We start from the raw sequence: 17,563 nt of genomic DNA, 5'->3' as shown, positions 1-17,563 counted from the left end.
CAATTTGGGTGCATAGATCCTGAGAAATCAGTACCCAGAACAACCACCTCTGGCCGTAATAACGGCCTTCAACGTCTGGGCATTGAGTCAAACAGAGCTTGGGTGGCGTGTACAGGTACAGCTGCCCATGCAGCTTCAACACGATATCACAGTTCCTCAAGAGTAGTTACTGGCGTATTGTGATGAGCCAGTTGCTCGGCCACCATTGACCAGACGTTTTCAATTTGTGAGAGATCTGGAGAATGTGCTGGCCAGGGCAGCAGTCGAACATTTCCTGTATCCAGAAAGGCCCATAAAGGACCTGCATTATCCTGCTGAAATGTGGAGTTTCGGAGGGAACGAATGGAGGGTAGAGCCAGGGGTCGTAACACATCTGAAATGTAACGTCCACTGTTCAGAGTGTCGTCAATGCGAACAAGAGGTGACCGAGACGTGTAACCAATGGCACCCCATACCATCATGCCGGGTGAAACACCAGTATGGCGATGACGAATACACGCTCCCAATGTGCGTTCACCGCGATGACGCCAAACACGGATGCGACTATCATGATGCTGTAAACAGAACCTTGATTCATCCGAAAAAAATGACGTTTTGCCATTCGTGCACCCAGGTTCGTCGTTGAGTACACCATCGCAGGCGCTCCTGTCTCTGATGCAGCGTCAAGGGTAACCGCAGCCATGGACTCCGAGCTGATAGTCCATGCTGCTGCAAACGTCGTCGGACTGTTCGTGCAGATGGTTGTTGTCTTTCAAACGTCCCCATCTGTTGACTCAGGGATCGAGACGTGGCTGCACGATCCGTTATAGCCATGCGGATAAGATGCCTGTCATCTCGACTGCTAGTGATCCGAGGCCGTATGGATCCAGCACGGCGTTCCGTATTACCCTCCTGAACCCACCGATTCCATATTCTGCTAACAGTCATTCGATCTCGACCAACGCTAGCAGCAATGTCGCGATACGGTATCCCGCAATCGCGATAGGCTAAAATCCGACCTTTATCAAAGTCGGAAACGTAATGGTACGCATTTCTCCTTACACGAGGCATCAATACAACGTTTCACCAGGCAACGCCGGTCAACTGCTGTTAGTGTATGAGAAATCGGTTGGAAACTTTCCTCATGTCAGCACGTTGTAGGTGTCGCCACCGGCGCCAACCTTGTGTGAATGCTCTTAAAAGCTAATCATTTGCATATCACAGCATCTTCTTCCTGTCGGTTAAATTTCGCGTCTGTAGCTCGTCAACTTCGTGGTGTAACAATTTTAATGTCCAGTAGCGTAGAGAGTATCTTTTCCGTAGGAATGAGCCATACTGTCTCAATGTCAACGGACGCGAGTACTAGCTGCGGCGCCGGACGGAGTGGCCGTGCGGTTCTAGGCGCTACAGTCTGCAGCCAAGCGACCTCTACGGTCGCAGGTTCAAGTCCTGCTACGGGCATGGATGTGTGTGATGTCCTTAGGTTGGTTAGGTTTGATTAGTTCTACGTTCCAGGTGACTGATGACCTCAGAAGTTAAGTCGCATAGTGCTCAGAGCCATTTGAACCACTTGAACTAGCTGCGGCGACGAAGTAAACAAACTAAGCACGCTGGTGACTCTGGAGACGGGACGCAAACAGCACGTCCTCGCCACTCACTTGCCGAAAGCAGATTGCCATTAGATTATCTGAGCTCGACTCACGGCCATTCGGGGACTTTCACATGTCGTCAACCAGGTCTCTATTGCAGTGACTGTGTTATTCCGAGTTAGGAAGCAATGTTTCTTAGGAAATGCATACATTCCCAAGGGAACAGGCGACTACAGTTGCGAATATGGACTACCATCAGCTGCATACACTTCATGTAATTTATGATGGCTGTAGTCGCCACAGTGCGTGTTCCTTGCGACATGCACTCATGTCCGAAGGAGCTCTACATCGTAATTCGGAATAACCCAGGCACTGCAAAATCGCATTTATGCGTGGAAAACGTGCAAAAAACTTATTAAATGAAATGTCTTCCCTTTACAGGAATATACACAATAGATGTACGAGGATGGGATGGAGACATATGGCTGACGATGTATGCAACTTTGAGTCTGCCCATCAGACGTGATCGAAGAGCCAAATGGTAATGCGACTATCGCGATAAGCAGGAAAGCCGGGTTCGAGTCCCGGTACGGCACAAATTTTCATTCGCGTCATTATATTTTACAGCTGATGGTACTCCATATTCGCAGCTGGGGGTATATTTCATATCCTTCTCCTTCAGTGCACTCGCAACAAGCACAGTCCCAAGCCAGGTCATACTGTGTAAAATATTGATATAAGATCTCAAAAAATACGAACAAAGAAGTCAACATCAACTTAGAAAGTACTAGCAGACTCCGCAAAAGAGACAATTACCTGACTGTAACGCCACTGAGGTTGGAATATAAGCAGATTATCACGACAGGAATAAAGAAACACTACAATCAGCTTTGCAGCCATTCTCACTATAGCCTGATCTGCACGCCCTTGAAACAGATACAAATTGCTCTACTGAATATGTATGTACAGGGTGTTTCAAAAATGACCGGTATATTTGAAACGGAAATAAAAACTAAACGAGCAGCGATAGAAATACACCGTTTGTTGCAATATGCTTCGGACAACAGTACATTTTCAGGCAGGTAAACTTTCGAAATTACAGTAGTTACAATTGTCAACAACAGATGGCGCTGCGGTCTGGGAAACTCTATAGTACGATATTTTCCACATATCCACCATGCGTAGCAATAATATGGCGTAGTCTCTGAATGAAATTACCAGAAACCTTTGACAACGTGTCTGGCGGAATGGCTTCACATGCAGATGAGATGTACTGCTTCAGCTGTTCAATTGTTTCTGGATTCTGGCGGTACACCTGGTCTTTCAAGTGTCCCCACAGAAAGAAGTCACAGGGGTTCATCTGGCGAATAGGGAGGCCAATCCACGCCGCCTCCTGTATGTTTCGGATAGCCCAAAGCAATCACACGATCATCGAAATATTCATTCAGGAAATAAAAGACGTCGGCAGTGCGATGTGGCCGGGCACCATCTTGCATAAACCACGAGGTGTTCGCAGTGTCGTCTAAGGCAGTTTGTACAACCACAAATTCACGAAGAATGTCCAGATAGCGTGATGCAGTAATCGTTTCGGATCTGAAAAATGGGCCAATGGTTCCTTTGGAAGAAATGGCGGCCCAGACCAGTACTTTTTGAGGATGCAGGGACGTGGACTGCAACATGGGGCTTTTCGGTTCCCCATATGCGCCAGTTCTGTTTATTGACGAAGCTGTCCAGGTAAAAATAAGCTTCGTCAGTAAACCAAATGCTGCCCACATGCATATCGCCGTCATCAATCCTGTGCACTATATCATTAGCGAATGTCTCTCGTGCAGCAATGGTAGTGGCGTTGAGGGGTTGCCGTGTTTGAATTTTGTATGGATAGAGGTGTAAACTCTGGCGCATGAGACGATACGTGGACGTTGGCGTCATTTGGACCGCAACTGCAACACGGCGAACGGAAACCCGTGGCCGCTGTTGGATCACCTGCTGCACTAGCTGCGCGTTGCCCTCTGTGGTTGCTGTACACGGTCGCCCTACCTTTCCAGCACGTTCATCCGTCACGTTCCCAGTCCATTGAAATTTTTCAAACAGATCCTTTATTGTATCGCTTTTCGGTCCTTTGGTTACATTAAACCTCCGTTGAAAAATTCGTCTTGTTACAACAACACTGTGTTCTAGGCGGTGGAATTCCAACACCAGAAAAATCCTCTGTTCTAAGGAATAAACCATGTTGTCCACAGCACACTTGCACGTTGTGAACAGCACACGCTTACAGCAGAAAGACGACGTACAGAATGGCGCACCCACAGACTGCATTGTCTTCTATATCTTTCACATCACTTGCAGCGACATCTGTTGTTGAAAATTGTAACTACTGTAATTTCGAAAGTTTGTCCGCCTGAAAATGTACTGTTGTCCCAAGCATATTGCAACAAACGGTGTATTTCTATCGCTGCTCGTTTAGTCTTTATTGCCGTTTAAAATATACCGGTCGTTTTTGAAACACCCTGTATCAAGAGTTACTTTTTATTAGAACTCTGCCTATGCAAAAGCTACTACAGGAAATAAATCTGCAGACACCATTTCACTGAGCTAAACAATATGCTCTGTAGTAACACGAGTTCTGGCGGCGGAAATTTACGCGAGGAGGCCGCCTCTCATAAGGATATGTACTATGATTTACGCAAAAACAAAAACCTAGAGTAATTTTCTAAACGCTAGTCGACACAGTAAATAAATATGACATATTTCGTATACAATGGAAAAGAAATTCACTTCTGTACAACTATACTATTCATGACAAACTGCTGGAAACAATATCTACCGCAAAATACCTAGGAGTAATCACCCAGAGCGATGTCAAGTGTAATGACCACATAAAACAAGTACTAGGAGAAGCAGATGCAAGACTAAGATTCATAGGAAGAATCTTAAGGAAATGTAACTCATTTACGAAGGAAGTGTCTTACAAAGCGCTTTTTCGACCGATTCTTGAGGATTATGCACAAATTTGGGATTCTTACCGGGTGGTATTGTTAGAAGAGATAGATAAGATGTATGAAGAGCTGCACGTTTCGTGACGGGACAGTTTAGTCGGCACGAGAGCTTTACCGAGATGCTCAACGGACTTCACTGGCTGACGTTGTGCATCACGGAGAGGTTTACTATTGAAATCTTGAGACAGCAGTTTCCGGGAAGAGTCAGACAACATATTACTTTCTCCCACATACATTTTGCGTAATGATCACGACAAGAAAATTCGAGAAATTAGAGCTAGTACGGTATCTTATCGGCAATCATTATCCCCACCGCCCACTCCCGAGTGGAACAGGGTAGGGGGGATCAGTTGGTTGTAACTGGAGTATCCTCCGCCACACACTGTTAGGTGGGCTGCAGAGTGTGATGTACACGTTGATGGATAAGAAAATGGTAATAAGAAAATTCACTTAAAATATGAGAGGGAAGACAGTCTATGTAGCTTGTCTCCCTTTCCTTTGGGTTTCGTGGTCTTGTTACGTAGCTCCTTAGGTTGCGCTTCGTCATCGGAAAGCTGAGAAGAACCTGCGACGGTAAAGACGGCACTGCCATGACTTACAACCAGAGTCGCACTGTGTGTTTCCTCAGGAATGTAGCCGTGTGGTCTCAGGTGCCTTGCCACGGTTCGGGCGGCTACCCCCGTCGGAGGCCATCAATGTGGAAAAACCACGTCCTTTCTTGGTTCTCATCAGCTTTGGGAATAGAAAGAAGCCGCAGGGGGCCACGTCTGCCGAGGCAACATAATGGTTTTGTTTTCTGCCAAAAAATCACGAACAAGCATTGATACGTGAGCGGGTGCATTATCGTGATGCAATTTCCACGAGTGGAACTGCCACAATTCTAGTCTTTTTTTCGGATTTCTTCACGCAAACAGATCATAACTTCCATGTAGTATTCTTTATTGAGCGCATGGCCACAGGGCAGGAACTCATGACGCACTGCCCCACTGTAATCGAAGGAGCCAGTGAGAAGAACCTTCTCATATGGTCGTATTGTCGGATTTGTTTAGGTCTTGGTCCATCAAGCAGTTTCCATGGGAAGACTGTGCCTTGGTTTCGGCGTCGTACCCGTGTATCCATGTTTCAGCATCTGTTATAACCTCTAGAACTTCTGGGACGTTGCCGACTTCATTCAACGATTTCTGAGCCGTGTCTAAGAGACGACGTTTTTGCTCGAAATTCAACAATTTCGGAACAAACTTTGCTGCTACACGTTTCATGCACAAAGCATCCGATAAAATTTCTTGGCATGGTCCAAAGGATATGCCGAGCTCATCAGGAACCTCTCTTACTGTGATTGGGCGATTTTCCAGACCATTTTTTTTACTTCTTCCACTTTTTTTACTTCGTGCAGGGCGGCCGTCGTCTTCAACATTTTATCTACACTCCTTGAAGCGTTTATACCACTCGTAAAGTCTTGTCTTACTCATAGTACATTCGCTGAAAGCCACAGGCATCATTTCGAATGTGGTGATGCATTTTATTCCATTTTTCAAGCAAAATTTTATGCAAATTCTTTGACCCACGTTTTTCTAAAGCAAAAATTTCCCGAGCACTCGAAAATACGTATATCCTTTTCGATTGTGAACAATAAACCGAATATTCAAAACAGTTGAGAATGCAAACATACTTCAGGTACATGTGTACCAAAAAGATAAAAAAATTGAAAATCGGATTCATGAAGCTGATGAAATTAAAAAATTCACGATACTTTTTGATCACACGTCATACTAAACACACACAGCGGCCGTGGTGGTGGAAGGGAAACCGCTGCCGCATGTACGCTCGCTAACCAACTGACACTCACTGATTGCTATAATTGGTAGTGAAGAGCACGTATTAACAGCAGGCGGGGTGTGCGGAAGCGAATGAATCCTGTGAACTTTGTTAAGTTGCTGCGTGGAAAGCTATGTCGAATTTACACCGTGGACAATGCAGATGTAATTGCAGTTAGCGTGCGTGCTGCAATATATTACTGCGATGTGTGCTGCATGCAGGGAGCATTTCATGGCTGGCTGCCGGCCTGAGACCGAGCGAGGTTGCGCGGTGGGTAGCAAACTGCCCACGCCATCGAGAGGACGACAGTACAAACCCCCGTCTGACAACTCAGATTTAGGTTTATCGTGATTACTCTAAATCGCTCAAGGGAAATGCCTGGGTGGTTACTATGCCGATCTTCTTCCCAATCTTTCTCTAATTCATGCTTGTCCTCGTCTCTAATGACCTCGTTGTCGACGGGACGTTGAACTCTGATCTACATCTACAAACATACTCCGCAAGCCACCGTAAGATGCGTGATGGAAAGTACTCTCTACCACGTGTAATAGTTTCCTTTCCTGTTCCACTAGCAGACAGAACGAGATAGAAACTGCTACGGTCGCAGGTTCGAATCCTGCCTCGGGCCTGGATGTGTGTGATGTCCTTAGGTTAGTTAGGTTTAAGTTGTTCTACTTTCTAGAGAACTGCTGACCTAAGATGTTAAGTCCCATAGTGCTCAGTGCCATTTGAACCATTTTTGAACCTCCGTATGATTCCCAATTTCTCGTATATTATCTTCGTGGTCCTTACTCGATATGTATACTGGCGGCAGTAGGATCATTCAGCAGTCAGTTTGAAGGGCTGGTTCTCTAAATTTTCATGGCAGTTTCTCGAAAAGACTTGGGTGTTGTTCGAACCTATCAGTTCTTTCCTTTTCTGTTCGCTGGTGCACTTCGAGGCACAGCGCTCGCCTGTCCCGTTCCTCGTCTGTGTTGCACAGCGTGCAAGTCGCGGAGCTCGGGTACGATTCTTGTCGTCGTGTATTAAAGAATCTTCAAGGGATAGACCAGGGTGAAGCTCGATTTTGGAACAGATATTCACGATTGTTTTTGGATCAAATTACAAACAAATTACAAAACTGACTTTAGACTCCGGATAGAAAAAACGACCGGTTAAAACGGATAACGAAATTTTAATTCTGAATAACCGGTGTTTTTCGGTACTTGTTACGTCTCGATCATAACAGGCGAGGCCCGCAGGGTAGCCGTACGGTCAGGGGCGCCTTGCCACGGTTCGCGCAGCTCTCCCCGTCGGAGGTTCGAGTCCTTCCTCGGGCATGGGTTTGTGTTGTCCTTAGCGTAAGTTAGTTTAAGTTAGATTAAGTAGTGTGTAAACCTAGGGACCTATGGTTCAAAATGGTTCAAATGGCTCTGAGCACTATGGGACTAAACTGCTGGGATCATTAGTCCCCTAAGAACTACTTAAACCTAACTAACCTAAGGACATCACACACATCCATGCCCGAGGCAGGATTCGAACCTGCGACCGTAGCAGTCCCAGACTGCGCGCCTTGAACCGCGAGACCACTGCGGCTAGGGACCGATGACCTCAGCAGTTTGGTCCCAATGGAATTTAGCACCATAACATGCGTTTTTTATTTTTTACTAATAACGGAGTAAAAAAAGCGAAATATCAATTAGCTATAGCAGCAGGAACAAAAATTTTGTTTTCCAAAAAGTCCTTTTTTAAAAAAAGAGTAATTCTTATTCGTAAAATTTGCCTTGTTTCGAAAACTTGTGTTATTTTAGAAAACGAGGAAAAGCGGTCAATGGTATTTTAATAGCAATGCCGACAGAAACGAGCAAAAAATACACGGAGCAAGAATTGGTACAGCATTGCTGAGACACTAATGTCCCTGCTGACCGAGTGCCGTGGCTTAAGCTACGCGTGTACTAGTAGTGTGCAGGAGTTGCCCCCACCTGATTAGACGGTAATTTCTCCCTTTCGTCGCCAGCCATCCGCTGTCTCACAGAATAGCACCAAACCTAGCCTGGAGACATTTTTAAGAAGTGACGTCGCAATGAAGTACACTCATCAAAAAAACTTTTGCAGCACCTCGGTTCCGAGAGTTCTGGAACCTGTACAGAAAACTGAAATAGAGATCAACATAGACATAATTTTCGCCTTTTTATTGCTCATGAAAAATGTACATTGCATGTTGTGCCACCGGCACCTCTAATACCCAGTAGCACGTCCTCTTCCATTGATGCATGCCTGTATTCCTCGTGGCATACTATCCACAGTTTTATCAAGGCACTGTTGTTCCAGACTGTCCCACTACTTAACGGCTATTTGGAATAGATCCCTCATAGTTAATGGTGGGTCACGTTTTCCATAAATGGCCCTTTTCAATCCATCCCAGGCATGTTCGATAGGGTACATGCCTGGAGAACACTGTAGTCGTGCGATGTCGTTGTCTTGAAGGAAGACATTCACAAGATGTGAACGATGGTGGCGTGAACTGTCGTCCATGAAGATGAATGCGTCGCAAATATGCTGTCGATATGGTTGCACTATCGGTCGGAGGATATCACGTATCTTACTGTCATGACGGCGCCCTACATGATCACCTGCGGCGTACGTCGGCCCCACATAATGCCACCCCAAAACAGCAGGGAATCTCCACCTTGCTGCACTCGATGAACAGTGTGTCTAAAGCGTTCAGCCTGATCGGGTTACCTCCAAACACGTCTCCGACGATTGCCTGGTTGAAGGCATATGCGACACTCACCGGCGAAGAGCACGTGATACGAATTCTGAGCGGTCCATTCAGCATTTTTTTGGGCCCATATGTACGGCGCTGCGTTGTGTCGTTGTTGCAGACAGACCTCGCTATGGATGTCGGGAGTGAATTTGCGCGTCATGCAGCCTATTGCGCACAGTTTTAGTCGTAACACGACGTCCTGTGGCTGCACGAAAAGCATTATTCAACATGGTGGCGTTTTTGTCACGGTTCCTCCGAGCCATATTCCGTAGGTAGCGGGCATCCACTGCAGTAGTAGCCTTTGGGTGGCCTGAGTGAGGCATGTCATCGACAGTTCCTGTCTCTCTGTATCTCCTCCATGTCCGAACAACATCCCTTTGGTTCACACCGAGACGCCTGGACACTTTCTTTGTTGAAAGCTCTTTCTGGCACAAAGGAACAATACGAACGCGATCGAACCGCAGTATTGGCCATCTAGGCATGGTTGAACTACAGACAACACGAGCCATGTAGCTCTCTCTTGGTGGAATGACTGGAACTGATCGGCTGTCGGACCTCCTCCGTCTAATAGGCGCTGCTCATGGATGGTTGTTACATCTTTGGGTGGGTTTAGTGACATCTCTGAACAGTCAAAAGGGACTGTGTCTGTGATAGAACATCCACAGTCAACGTCTGTCTTCAGAAGTTATGGGAACCAGGGTGATGAAAACTTCTTTTGGTGTGTATATGATGTTTTATTTGATGTAAGATATTAAAGAATTGTCTGCAATTTCTATTAAATAAAAAAGTAGGAAGGAAATAACGTTAACAATAAAAATTAAGAACTTAATAATTCATTCACAGTATACAATAAAAATAGAAAGTAGTTGACCTGCTGTGTGCGTCTACATAATACACTCCTGGAAATGGAAAAAAGAACACATAGACACCGGTGTGTCAGATCCACCATACTTGCTCCGGACACTGCGAGAGGGCTGTACAAGCAATGATCACACGCACGGCACAGCGGACACACCAGGAACCGCGGTGTTGGCCGTCGAATGGCGCTAGCTGCGCAGCATTTGTGCACCGCCGCCGTCAGTGTCAGCCAGTTTGCCGTGGCATATGGAGCTCCATCGCAGTCTTTAACACTGGTAGCATGCCGCGACAGCGTGGACGTGAACCGTATGTGCAGTTGACGGACTTTGAGCGAGGGCGTATAGTGGTAGTGGGCATGCGGGAGGCCGGGTGGACGTACCGCCGAATTGCTCAACACGTGGGGCGTGAGGTCTCCACAGTACATCGATGTTGTCGCTAGTGGTCGGCGGAAGGTGCACGTGCCCGTCGACCTGCGACCTGAGACCGGACCGCAGCGACGCACGGATGCACGCCAAGACCGTAGGATCCTACGCAGTGCCGTAGGGGACCGCACCGCCACTTCCCAGCAAATTAGGGACACTGTTGCTCCTGGGGTATCGGCGAGGACCATTCGCAACCGTCTCCATGAAGCTGGGCTATGGTCCCGCACACCGTTAGGCCGTCTTCCGCTCACGCCCCTACATCGTGCAGCCCGCCTCCAGTGGTGTCGCGACAGGCGTGAATGGAGGGACGAATGGAGACGTGTCGTCTTCAGCGATGGGAGTCGCTTCTGCCTTGGTGCCAATGATGGTCGTATGCGTGTTTGGCGCCGTGCAGGTGAGCGCCACAATGAGGACTGCATACGACCGAGGCACACAGGGCCAACACCCGGCATCATGGTGTGGGGAGCGATCTCCTACACTGGCCGTACACCTCTGGTGATCGTCGAGGGGACACTGAATAGTGCACGGTACATCCAAACCGTCATCGAACCCATCGTTCTACCATTCCTAGACCGACAAGGGAACTTGCTGTTAAAACAGGACAATGAACGTCCGCATGTATCCCGTGCCACCCAACGTGCTCTAGAAGGTGTAAGTCAACTACCGTGGCCAGCAAGATCTCCGGATCTGTGCCCCATTGAGCATGTTTGGGACTGGATGAAGCGTCGTCTCACGCGGTCTGCACGTCCAGCACGAACGCTGGTCCAACTGAGGCGCCAGGTGGAAATGGCATGGCAAGCCGTTCCACAGGACTACATCCAGCATCTCTACGATCGTCTCCATGGGAGAATAGCAGCCTGCATTGCTGCGAAAGGTGGATATACACTGCACTAGTGCCGACATTGTGCATGCTCTGTTGCCTGTGTCTATGTGCCTGTGGTTCTGTCAGTGTGATCATGTGATGCATCTGACCCCAGGAATGTGTCAATAAAGTTTCCCCTTCCTGGGACAATGAATTCACGGTGTTCTTATTTCAATTTCCAGGAGTGTATGCCTTTACCTGCTTGTAGCCCCTGAAAACGGAAATTATAATGAAAAATAGAGTTCTTGGTTCTCAGTTTTCAGCCTTTAGCAGTGACTGTTCGCAATGCCCAAATAGTGGTATGAGCCTCGATTATAACACGAAATTTGAGCAGAGTTTCAAAAAATTAGAATGAGTAGGGAATACTGGTGATTTCTCGTAATTGAACCACATTTTACTTTTCGAACGGTGGAACGACTAAGTTTTCTTTTGCTTGTCTATTTTGTTTAATTTTTTGATTGTACATACCTTGGAACTGAGTTAGTCAAAAATTTTTATCTTTGATTTCTGCATTTATTACAGAAAACAATAGAAACAAAAAACCGAAAATAAGTCATTTCAGAAACTGGTTATACTGGCCAGCTTCTACGGCCATGTTAAACTGACGTTGTTTCAGCGCTATCCCTACTTTCGACCGCTGAACCTTAAGATGATGTGTATTTTTCAAGTAAAACTCTTGCACCTCAGAGAACACTACACGACACCGACGAGAGGCATTCGCGGAGAGTGAGGGCGGTTGGTGAGAGGTCTGGACTCTACAATTTTCAACCTAGAACAAAATTTCAAAAATTTCAAAATTTCAAAAACCAAATCCCTGATCGTCGCTCTCACCGCGTGATCCAGGCTCCGGAAACAGACAATCCACTGATGGCGAAATGCAGGTGAACGAGCAGTCCATACCACCGACTCAAGGATGGAACCCCAGGCTACTTGACAACAGCGGTCTAGCGACTGGTCACGGAAGGTAGAAAAGGGAAAACATTAAATTTAATTTTTGTCGCGCTCAGCGAGCCATACAGTGCAAATTCGTGGAAATAAACTGTGTCTGCTAATAATAATTAATATAAACAGGATAAATCCAGGAGTAAAATGAAATGGTTTGATGACGTTTTAAACTACACTAGCACAGATGGTCAGATGTCAGTGTAACTTGCTACACGTACACATCATCGGCGTGTTTGTAAATGATAAAGAGCTGCAATTCTATGTGACAAGCAGAATGGCCACCAGTGTGCATTAGTGCTGTTCATGTTTAGTGTTGTTACGATACCTGGTATGGTACACAGGATGAATCACCTAAAACTTGCACCGCAATTATTGTGGAAATGGAAAGTGCTATTGATGTGCGACTTTCGCAGTATGCGTTGCTAGTCAGGGGCTTGCATTGTTAGCCAATCAACAGATTGTAATAATACATAGAAAATGTGTTTTTTGTGCAAACATACACTTTTTTGAATGGAACAATGTCTGTTGACATCAACATACCAATAGTACAGTAAATTAGAGTAACTGTAGTGTCTGTTACAGGTTTCTAGTGCGAGCAGTTTACGAAACATTTAATTTTGAACAATTTTCACACCGACACTTGCTTTTGCCATTCAACCTGCGAAATTGCTAAGTACCATGTTATTATGTACGCTTACAGTGTGCTTACGTGTTTCCTGAGTGCATTGCGACTAGCTAGTCAGTTAATGTGTGACATTCCAAGCAGTAGCTCGTGAGTGGACGATGGGATTTACCAACGCAGAAATAGCCGACATGCTCACGGTGTATGGAGAGAGTAGGTAGAATGCAGTTCGTTCTTGAACAGTAGATGCGGCAAGGTGTCCCAGTAGACGTCAACCATATCGGTAGTTATTTATCAACCTGTTACGTGAAAGTGATGGGGCAACACCTAGACAGCGTAACAGAAGGAAACAAGTGACGACAAAAAACGAACGAATTAATGTTCTTGCTGCTGTTGCAGTTGATCTACATCTACATCTACACCCATACTCCGCACGCCACCTGACGGTGTGTGGCAGAGGGTACCCTGAGTACCTCTATCGGTTCTACCTTCTGTTCCAGTCTCGTATTGTTCGTGGAGAGAAGGATTGTCGGTATGCTTCTGTGTGGGCTCTTATCTCTCTGATTTTATCCTCATGGTCTCTTCGCGAGATATACGTAGGAGGGAGCAATATACTGCTTGACTCTTCGGTGAAGGTATGTTCTCGAAACTTTAACAAAAGCCCGTACCGAGCTACTGAGCGTCTCTCCTGCAGAGTCTTCCACTGGAGTTTATCTATCATCTCCGTAACGCTTTCGCGATTACTAAATGATCCTGTAACGAAGCGCGCTGCTCTCCGTTGGATCTTCTCTACCTCTTCTATCATCCCTATCTGGTACGGATCCCACACTGTTGAGCAGTGTTCAAGCAGTGGGCGAACAAGCGTACTGTAACCTACTTCCTTTGTTTTCGGATTGCATTTTCTTAGGATTCTTCCAATGAATCTCAGTCTGGCATCTGCTTTACCGACGATCAACTTTATATGATCATTCCATTTTAAATCACTCCTAATGCGTACTCCCAGATAATTTATGGAATCAACTGCTTCCAGTTGCTGACCTGCTATTTTGCAGCTACATGATAAGGGATCTATCTTTCTATGTATTCGCAGCACATTACACTTGTCTACATTGAGATTCAATTGCCATTCCCTGCGCCATGCGTCAATTCGCTGCAGATACTCCTGCATTCCAGTACAATTTTTCATTGTTGCAACCTCTCGATACACCACAGCATCACCTGCAAAAAGCCTCAGTGAACTTCCGATGTCATCCATCAGGTCATTTATGTATATTGTGAATAGCACGTTAGCTCCCGCGCAATCGCACGAGGAAGTGGCATGAGCCATTCAAGTGCCCTATCCATTCTCCATCGACATACGCTCCATCCATATCACGTCTCTCCTTACCAAGAGCTACATGGAACGATTATGAGAATCGTGTTAACTTCTGTATATGGGCATTAAGAGAGAATGGTGATGAAGCCACGTTTACCAGTCACGGCCAGGTACACCACAGTAACATTCGCTATTGGTCTGTTGACAATGCGCGTGACTTCTTTAGGTGGAACGTCAGCGTCTATGGAGTGTACACGTGTGTTATGGAATAGCGAACCATCAGTTAATAGGCCCGCTTTTCATGGAAAAAAACTCTGAATGGAGCACAAGTATTGCAGCCTCCTAACATATCATCTTCCATGGATGCTAGAAGACGTTTCTCTGCAGACTAGGAGGAACCTGTTGTACCAACATGGCGCCTGTCCATCTCATAGTGCACGAAGTACTACAGCACGTCTTCACCAATAATATCCAAATTGTTGTATTTGACGCAGAGGACCTGTACCTTGGCCTGCCTGTTACCCGGATTTGACACCTGTAGACATTTTTCCCTGGGGAAAACTGAAGTACGCTGTGTACAAGGACATACGAAGTACACACAATGACGTGTAACGACGTATTACTGCAGCGTTCTCGGACATCTCTGCTGAAATGCTAGCACGTGTGCAGCAGTCGTTCAATGTCAGACTGGAAGCGTGTACTACCGCTGCCTGTGGTCACTTTGAACACAACCTGCGACAGTCAGTTGTCTCGTTACCGGCCATATTCCTTGTAACTAGTGTATGCACTTGTGTTATTCTTTAGTGTGTGCTACCACAAGTATTTTATAAGTGCCGGTGTGGGAACTTTTCAGAATTCGATATCTCATAAACTAATCGCATTAGAATCCTGCAACAAAGACCACTGACATCCTAATTTACCCTAACCTTCGTCTGCTACTGTCAATAGGCGTTGATCCATTTAAAATAGTGTATCTTTGCACAAAAAATACACTGCATAAGTGTTGTTATAAGCTGTTGATTGGCTTACAATACGAGCCGCTGACAATCCTTTCTGTAAAAATCACACTTTCAGTCTCAGCAATATTTGTCGTGCAAATTTTAGGTGATTTACCCTGTATATGGAGCTTGAACTGTGTCAGAAGTTGAGTGATGACTGTGAAGGACAGGGTGTGGTTTTGCTGTTGTACATGTAAAAGAATTGATATAAGCATTAATGAAACTTCCTGACAGATTAAAACTGTGTGCCCGACTGAGACTCGAACTCGGGACCTTTGCCTTTCGCGGGCAGGTGCTAAACCAACTTTTTTTTTTTTTTTTTTGTAATCTCATTTTGTTCGTTATTGTTCATTTCAATTGTTCGTGGCGGACGTCACCTGACGCCCATTAAAGTTCGTTACTGATCCATTCACTCAGTTTTTTTATTACAAAGGGCAGCTAACCCTCTGACCGAACACGCTGAGCTACCGTGCCGGCGAGGCCATGCTAATCTTCTCTGTATCGTTCCAATTTTAGTATATGTACTGCCGAAGCAAATACGTGATCCATTTAAAATAGTGTATCTTTGCACAAAAAATACACTGCATAAGTGTTGTTATAAGCTGTTGATTGGCTTACAATACGAGCCGCTGACAATCCTTTCTGTAAAAATCACACTTTCAGTCTCAGCAATATTTGTCGTGCAAATTTTAGGTGATTTACCCTGTATATGGAGCTTGAACTGTGTCAGAAGTTGAGTGATGACTGTGAAGGACAGGGTGTGGTTTTGCTGTTGTACATGTAAAAGAATTGATATAAGCATTAATGAAACTTCCTGACAGATTAAAACTGTGTGCCCGACTGAGACTCGAACTCGGGACCTTTGCCTTTCGCGGGCAGGTGCTAAACCAACTTTTTTTTTTTTTTTTTTTTGTAATCTCATTTTGTTCGTTATTGTTCATTTCAATTGTTCGTGGCGGACGTCACCTGACGCCCATTAAAGTTCGTTACTGATCCATTCACTCAGTTTTTTTATTACAAAGGGCAGCTAACCCTCTGACCGAACACGCTGAGCTACCGTGCCGGCGAGGCCATGCTAATCTTCTCTGTATCGTTCCAATTTTAGTATATGTACTGCCGAAGCAAATACGTGATCCATTTAAAATAGTGTATCTTTGCACAAAAAATACACTGCATAAGTGTTGTTATAAGCTGTTGATTGGCTTACAATACGAGCCGCTGACAATCCTTTCTGTAAAAATCACACTTTCAGTCTCAGCAATATTTGTCGTGCAAATTTTAGGTGATTTACCCTGTATATGGAGCTTGAACAGTGTCAGAAGTTGAGTGATGACTGTGAAGGACAGGGTGTGGTTTTGCTGTTGTACATGTAAAAGAATTGATATAAGCATTAATGAAACTTCCTGGCAGATTAAAACTGTGTGCCCGACTGAGACTCGAACTCGGGACCTTTGCCTTTCGCGGGCAGGTGCTATACCAACTGAGCTACCGAAGCACGACTCACGGCCGCTCCTCACAGCCTTACTTCTGGCAGTATCTCGTCTCCTACCTTCCGAACTTGACAGAAGCTCTCCTGCGAAGGGCAAAGGTCCCGAGTTCGAGTCTCGGTCGGGAACACAGTTTTAATCTGCCAGGAAGTTTCATATCAGCGCACACTCCGCTGCAGAGTGAAAATCTCATTCTGGAAACATCCCCCAGGCTGTGGCTAAGCCATGTCTCCGCAATATCCTTTCTTTCAGGAGTGCTAGTTCTGCATGGTTCGCAGGAGAGCTTCTGTGAAGTTTGGAAGGTAGGAGACGAGATTCTGGAAGAAGTAAGGCTGTGAGGACCGTGCGTGAGTCATCCTTCGGTAGCTCAGTTGGTAGAGCACTTGCCCGCGAAAGGCAAAGGTCCCGAGTTCGAGTCTCGGTCGGGCACGCAGTTTTAATCTGCCAGGAAGTTTCATATCAGCGCACACTCCGCTGCAGAGTGAAAACCTCATTCTGATAAACATTAGTATTTTACAACAATTAGACACATACAAAATTACATTCATTACAATAGAATCATATTGATCGGGCCCCAAAGTAGCATGCCCGTGTGAGAGAGCGTTATCAGAACCTTACAGTGCCTTAAGGAGACCTCAGCGTGGGCCTCCATTTGGCCGGCTGGTCGAATCCTGTAATATCCAAGTATATGGGCCATTTCCATGTGGCTGTGGCGAATTGTTGGACTGTATGAGAAAGTGAGGGCTGGCATACTCGTCATGAAGGTTCTGGCAGACCACGTTTGACCACCGTAAGGGAGGATCGTCGTATTGTGCAACGAGCACAATCGCTTCACATCTACGCCTGCTATTCGAGAACAAGTAATGAATTTCTACGACATTCTGAGTCATCCGACATCTTTGGTCATAAACCAGCAGCAGGCACACTAC

The 17,563-nt window shown here is 45.8% G+C and overlaps 2 pseudogenes; both read right to left on the bottom strand.

Annotated features, from left to right (window-relative positions):
- Positions 1-15,624: 15,624 nt before the first annotated feature.
- Positions 15,625-15,687, bottom strand: LOC126300068 (U6 spliceosomal RNA; annotated as a pseudogene).
- Positions 15,688-16,213: 526 nt separating this feature from the next.
- On the bottom strand, positions 16,214-16,276 carry LOC126300067 (U6 spliceosomal RNA; annotated as a pseudogene).
- Positions 16,277-17,563: the final 1,287 nt, after the last annotated feature.

The sequence above is a fragment of the Schistocerca gregaria genome, chromosome X (assembly GCF_023897955.1).
Source record: "Schistocerca gregaria isolate iqSchGreg1 chromosome X, iqSchGreg1.2, whole genome shotgun sequence".
Classification (NCBI taxonomy): domain Eukaryota; kingdom Metazoa; phylum Arthropoda; class Insecta; order Orthoptera; family Acrididae; genus Schistocerca; species Schistocerca gregaria.
This window is presented reverse-complemented; position numbering and strand designations above follow the sequence as displayed.